Here is a 7,194-nt window from a genome sequence, read left to right as displayed (position 1 = left end):
AGATTTGATTTTGAACTTGCAACGATTGCGAAGTTGACTTTTCACCAAGACATATGCGTTGAATTTCTGTTAATGATGCATCAGATTTTGATAGCCAGACATAAGTTGTGTCAAATGCTTCCTCCGTCTCATAATATATGAGAGTTTTCGACACTATACTAATGTAAAAAAACGCTTTTATATTATAGGACAGAGGGAGTAATAAACAACTGATTCCGGATTCTAATTTCATAGTCTACCAGTGTGCAATGAAAATTTATGAAGTCTGTCAAAAAGATTCATTCGCAACTGTTCAACCCCAATACCACTGCCACCCCTTCTCTTACTTTAAAAATAAAACAAAAAATACACACACATAAACACGCGCGGACTTAGATCGCCTTCTACCTGCTAGCTATTATTATTTAAGGCAAGGGATCTTGGGGTAGACGTATCCGGAGGTGTCCCCTTGCGCGTTCTGGCAGCGGGACACGGTTCTTCCGCCGTCCGCAGCGGTGATCGCCACAGAGTTGACGTGGATATTCGTGCAGCTGCCGCTCTCGCCGCAGTTGAAGTCCACGGCCGTCTTGTGCTTCGATGTCCCCCTCAGGTTCTTGTACGTTATGTTGCTCAACGCCACCGCCCCCTACAGCAAATTAAGACACCCAGAAGACGCGCAAACATCATTACTAGCTGCTCCACATCACACGTATACAGATCGTCCAACAGTTAATGAACACATGGACTACCATATTTGGGACATGGTGGTGGTCTACGTAGAATTGGTTGATGACCACAGGATGGTCCACGTTGGTGAACTTTATGTCGGTGAAGGAGATGGATTTCGCGTAACCTTTCCCACCCTGCAGCGCGAAGAAACAATATGATCACCTGGGCGTCAGATAGCTCGTTAGTAAGCGAAGGCCGGTTTACCTGCCACGTCTTGATCCTTGCCCCATTTGTAGTGTTGATGAAGTGGACGTTTTTCACGTCGATGTACTCCACGGATGCGGTCGCTCCATTCCTGCCCAGGCTCCCCACACTAGCCAAGAAACACAAAGCCCGGCCATCACATCATTTACTCCTCTTCTTCGAGTGCATGCTAGAGGAAAACGCAGATCGACGGAAAACCTTTGTTACCTTACGCCATGGCCGGGGCCGCACACGATTCCGTCGACGGTGACGAATCGGCTCCTGGAGCTGATGGAGACGCAGTCGTCGCCGGTGCCGATGGTCGATCTGCTGACGTGGACGTTTTCACTTTGGGAGATGTGCACGCCGTCGGTGTTGGGGCTATCCCCGGGCGCGGTGATGGTCAGCTGCGTCAGGTGGACCTTGCTGCTCTGGCTGACGGCGATGTGCATCTGCGGGCTGTCCTTGCTTCTGAATTGGCGCAGCTCCACGTCGGCGCAGCTCATGACCACCAACGCCTGCATGGATCGATGTGGTGGTACGTACGCAATGAGGTTACATGCACGTCGATCTATGAATGTTAATTACCTACATACTATACTTGCTTATGTTTGTACTAACCGTCGGTGCCTTGGTTACACAGTCCTGAAAGAAAACAACAATAATAGGTGAGTGAAAACTTATGTACAGAAAAAAAATAGGTGAGTGAAAACTTATATATAGAAAAAATAGGTGAGTGGAAACTGATAAATGCATCGTTTTAAAGAAAAGATCAACAATTAAATACTTTCACTCAGACAAAGATTGATAAATAAATCAAAAGGCACAAATGCAATGAGGAATTAAAATATTTTCTTTCTTTCTTGCAAGAGACGAGTTGGGCTCACAGCATAGCCTTTGCATTTGTTGCGCCACCACGTCCAGCCTCTGCCGTCGAGCAAGCCGGTGCTGCCGCCGGTAACCGTGAGCCCGTGGACCTTGTAGAACATCAGCCAATAGTTCTTCCCGCTCCATGCGCCCGCCGGCGGCGCCGTAATCGTGCCCATGACCTACGACAGTCAAAGCAAGGGCCGCACGAAGATGAAGCCACGCAAACCACGGCCTAGATCTAAGACAAGATCAGGGAAGACGAACGGTGCATGCGTGCCTGGACGGTAATTCTGGTGGAGGCGCAGGGCCCGTTGAACCTGGTGGGGCCGACGAGGAAGGACTTGGCCGCCGGCACGAGCAGCGTCGACGCCGACGAGCCCCTGGCGCCGCACGCCGCGGTCCATGCGTGCACGAACGCCTTCCCATGCAGTACAGATAATGAGCACACATCCGTCACGTAGGTCTCTCATTTCGATCGAGAGCGCAACAGCAACTCGGGCATCGCGCGCGTGCGGCGTACGTACCTTGGTGTCGTCGGTGACCCCGTCGCCTCGAGCACCGTAGTCCTTGACGTTGAACACGCCGTCCACCTCGCCGGCGGCGGCCGCGGCGAGCACACTACACCACGCGAGCGCAGCGAGGAACAGGATGGCCGTGCGGATGCCGATGATACCCTGCAAGGTTAATTAGTAAGCACGTCTCACACGGGCACACATGCATGGTCAATTGATCATTGATCCCCAGCACATAGTGGTTGTTACTAGTCTGTCAACTACGGATGAATCCGAACATAAATTCGAGCAAACTTTGTGAAATGCAGTAATATATAGAGTGTGTGCACTACTCAAGTTAGTATGTACCATAGGTGCAGGGGCTCGTAAGGTCGTCCACACGTGCAAAACTGTTGTGAAGTCCCTACTGTCGCTGCAGTCTCTGAGGGGAATCAAGTGCCAAGCTCTGTTTCGATCCTAAAATGCTTTTCTGTGGGGGTATATATATGTACGCCAGAGAAGCGTCCGGAAGTCTCAGAGTAATGCTAAATGTACGTTCGATCACGCAGATGTAATGCTAAATCGTTCCAAATTGAATGTGTAAACAATTTCGCTCTTAGTAGACTGGTTGTATTGGGAGTATGATATTATTTTTATACTGTATAGTATCATATATTATTATCATATCTCATTTATTGTGATGCATGACACATAATAGAATATATTTATTATGATACGGTATCATAATATGATACTCGACTATCTTTTTTTCATTTAATTTTGTGCCATCTTATAAAAATTGACCATCTTATATACATTATTAGTTATGATACTCTCATTACGGTTAGGCGTATCTTTTCATAGTCAAAGATATGATGTAGCGTCTTATTTAATGATGAAAGAGAAATCAATCATATCTTAATTTTGATATTAATCTTAACATCGAGCGTGGACATTTCGTAAGTTTTCTCTCACCAAATGCTTCAAAAAGACTTGTTTTAAATACATCATTAAGAGCATCTACAGCCAGGCTTGGCAAATCCGGCCTCTCAAACGCCTGCGTACGCCTCTAGGCGCATCCACGGGCACTGACATTATATGTTGCCTTCCACACCCGCGTCCCTCATATCTGAAACCTCAAATCATGCAACGCTACACAAAAACATGATCAATGCGTAGTTCAATGGATCAACATTTCATTGCCGAACAAGAGGAACATAGTTCATCGGAGTTCAACGGCGGACAGTGCAAATCCATACTACAAACTACTAATAAAACATAAATAGATAAAATATAAATAGAACGGGGAAGGGCGGAGGAAATCACAATTTCCTCGCCAACCCCTTCCCCTTCAGGTCGTCGATGCAGCTGTCCCCCCCCCCTCCATGTAGGCATCGACGTGCGGAGGTGCGTCGTCGTCGTAGCTATAGGCGGAGCCGTCCGTCAGGTCAGAGTCGGAGCTGCACCTTTCGACCGGCAGCCTGCGGAGCAGGCGGTCCTCCACATTCGCATGGCAGGCTGTCTTCGCTTCCTTGTTTGCCTCGCGCTCCAACAACTCGATGGCGAGTCGGAGCGCCTTGCCATTCTTGCGGTAGAGGCTCCGCGCATTCGTCTCCGCCATCGTGAGATAGCAGCAGAGGACCGACGAGAGGAGCGTGGCCTCGGGATTGATCGCGCGCTTGCGCACGAACGGCATGCGTACATCGCCTCCCCCGCCATTGCCCTCTCCCTAGCCCGATGCCGCTCCTGCCGATCTTCTTGTGCCTCAGACTTGGGCGTCCTAGTGCGCATCGGCCCTGGCGCGGGCACGAGGACCCAGTGATGGCCGACTACCACCTCCGGAGCAGAGGGTGGTGGTGGTGGGCAGCGTACCTAGAGGAGCGGAGCGGCCGGAGCTGCGCGCCGGGCGGGAATGCCCGATGATGTCGCCGACGCTGCATCGAAGGGCGTTGATGAAGTTAACCCGCCACTACCGGATCCGCATTAGTCAACCATCGAACTACTCAACGTGATGCGGAGGGTGACCTCCTCCACATTGGCGGGCTTCGCTTCGCGCAGCAGGCTTGCCCAGTCGTCGTCGGAGCTGGATTCCCTACCGGAGGCAGCGCTGCTTCGGTGCAGGTCATCGAATGCGTTCGGAGGTACCAGAAGTGGAGTGGACAGAGGGGGAAGTGAAGTGGAGTTCAGATTGACTATGTGTTGGTACTAAAACCGGCAGATCTTGGGTAGGGGGTCCCGAGCTGTGGATCTTGGAACGATGGTGAACATGAGACAAGGTAGACACTATTTACCTAGGTTCGGACCCTCTGGAAGAGATAAAACCCTATGTCCTGCTTGATTATATTGATGATGGAGTATCGAATACAGATTGGTCTATCTCAAAGATCTTATGTTGTGTTCTAAACCCTAAGGCTAGTAATATATATAGCATGTGCACTACTCACGTTAGTATGTACCATAGATGTAGGGACTCGTAAGGTCGTCCACACATGCAAAACTGTTGTTGAGTCCCTACTATCATTGCAGTCTCTGAGTGGAATCAAGTGCAAGCTCTATTCGATCCTAAAATGTTTTTTCTATGGGGTATATATATGTACGCCCGAGAAGCGTCGAAACTGGGGGCGGCCACTTTTCTTCATTTCTTGTTTGAAACAAACAAAGAGGTGGCACTGTTTGTTTTGGTGTTGAAGATTGCCCAAGTGGTACTGTCAAACTGCAGGTTACCAGGCATCGGGTGCGGGTTTCCATTCATATGCATCTGATCTTCATCTCCAGGTAAAATATCAGCAAACTCCGCAGAAAGAACATAAACTGGAGCAGTCCAAGATATACGAGTAGCACCAAAATCAGCATATTTGCGATACACTACATCTCTAGGAACTTTCTCAAGGCAGGGGAAGGAAGCATAGACCAACGTCCTAACCATCCTAGGATCCTCCTGATGCCACAGATGAAAATGACCAAAAGTTCTAATTGCATCTGAAATATACTGAGTTGTACGATAATCAAAAGGTATCCCTAGCAACATAATCCAACCACGACAAAAACCTTGAGTAGCTCTGTGATTAATGCCTTGATCATGAGGTATGAACCAAACAAAGTGACCATTGCCGAGATCATAAGGTGGATTGTAGGATCGAAAGTATGTCTAGAGGGGGGGGGGGTGATTAGACTACTTGACCAAATAAAAATCTAGCTTTTTCCAATTTTAATTCTTGGCACATTTTAGCAACTTAGCACAAGTCAGCAAACAACCTACACATGCAATTCTAAGAGTATAGCAGCGGAATGTAAAACAATTGCATATGAAGGTAAAGTGAGGAGTTTGGAGGGAGCAAACGCAATGTAGACACGGAGATTTTTGGTGTGGTTCCGATAGGTGGTGCTATCGTACATCCACGTTGATGGAGACTTCAACCCACGAAGGGTAACAGTTGCGCGAGTCCATGGAGGGCTCCACCCACTAAGGTTCCATGAAGAAGCAACCTTGTATATCCCACCATGGCCATCGCCCATGAAGGACTTGCCTCACTAGGGTAGATCTTCATGAGATAGGCGATCTCCTTGCCCATACAAACTCCTTGGTTCAACTCACCAATCTTGACGGAGGCTCCCAAGTGACACCTAACCAATCTAGGAGACACCACTCTCCAAGAGGTAACAAATGGTGTGTTGATGATGAACTCCTTGCTCTTGTGCTTCAAATGATAGTCTCCCCAACACACAACTCTCTCTCATAGGATAGGATTTGGTGGAAAGATGATTTGAGTGGAAAGCAACTTGGGGAAGGCTAGAGATCAAGATTTATGTGGTTGGAATGAAGTATCTTGACCTCAACACAAGTGTAGGTGGTTCTCTCTCAGAAAATGTATGTTGGCAGTGTAGGCATGTTCTGATGGCTCTCTCCACGAATGAAGAGTTGGTGGAGGGGTATATATAGCCTCCACACAAAATCTAATCGTTACACACAAATCACCAAACTCGGTGGGACCGAATCATACAACTTGGTCAGACCGATTTAGTTCATAATGTGACCGTTAGGGTTTTCGGTGGGACCGGCATGTCAACTCGGTGGGACCGATATCATTAGGGTTAGGACATAACGTAATCTCGGTGAGACCAATTACACAAACTCGGTGAGACCGATTTTGGTAATAGACTAACCAAAGAGTTGGTCAGGCAATATTGGTGGGACCGATTCGCTCTTTCGGTAGGACAGAAACGTTATGAAAGGAAACAGAGAGTTTGCATTGCAATCTCAGTGGGACCGATCGCTCATCTCGGTTGGACCGAAACGTTACAAAGGGAAACAGAGATATTACAATCCCATCTCGGTGAGACCGAGATCCCTATCGGTAGGACCGAAAAGAGTATGGTTTGTGGCGGTGGCTATCTCAAGTGAACTCGGTGGCACTGGATAGATCAAATCGGTGGGGCCGAGTTTGACTTTTGGTTTGGGATATATTTGGATATGAGAAAGTGGTTGAGGGTTGTGGAGCATATCACTAAGCACTTTGAGCAAGAACCTCATTAAGCAACACCTCACCCTTGATACGTCCATTTTGCATCATGCTTTTATATCGATATTTATTGCATTATGGGCTCTTATTACACATTATGTCACAATACTTATGCCTATTCTCTCTTATTTTACAAGGTTTACATAAAGAGGGAGAATGCCGGCAGCTGGGATTCTGGGCTGGAAAAGGAGCAAATATTAGAGACCTATTCTGCACAGCTCCAAAAGTCCTAAAACTTCATGGAAGTCATTTTCAGAATATATAAAAAATATTGAGCGCAAGAAGTTCCGAAGGGGGGCCACACCCTGCCCACGAGGGTGGGGGCGCGCCCTACCCCCTGGGCGCGCCCCCTGCCTCGTGGGCCCCCTGGTGGCCCTCCGATGCCCATCTTCTGCTATATGAAGTCTTTCAATGAGAAAAAA

General features: G+C 48.1%; 1 pseudogene across 1 annotated transcript; it reads right to left on the bottom strand.

Moving 5' to 3' along the window:
* Window positions 1-216: 216 nt before the first annotated feature.
* LOC123185839 (polygalacturonase ADPG1-like) lies at window positions 217-3,873 on the bottom strand (annotated as a pseudogene). Its single transcript, XR_006493508.1, has 8 exons — window positions 3,652-3,873; window positions 2,286-2,435; window positions 1,779-1,940; window positions 1,488-1,536; window positions 1,120-1,409; window positions 913-1,021; window positions 729-842; window positions 217-625 (listed from the first exon to the last, which is right to left on the bottom strand). The product of XR_006493508.1 is annotated as a polygalacturonase ADPG1-like (transcript).
* Between the last annotated feature and the right edge of the window lie 3,321 nt (window positions 3,874-7,194).

Source organism: Triticum aestivum, chromosome 2A, assembly GCF_018294505.1.
Source record: "Triticum aestivum cultivar Chinese Spring chromosome 2A, IWGSC CS RefSeq v2.1, whole genome shotgun sequence".
NCBI classification, from domain to species: domain Eukaryota; kingdom Viridiplantae; phylum Streptophyta; class Magnoliopsida; order Poales; family Poaceae; genus Triticum; species Triticum aestivum.
The sequence above is the reverse complement of the archived record's forward strand: the minus strand, read 5'-3'. Positions and strand labels throughout refer to the sequence as shown.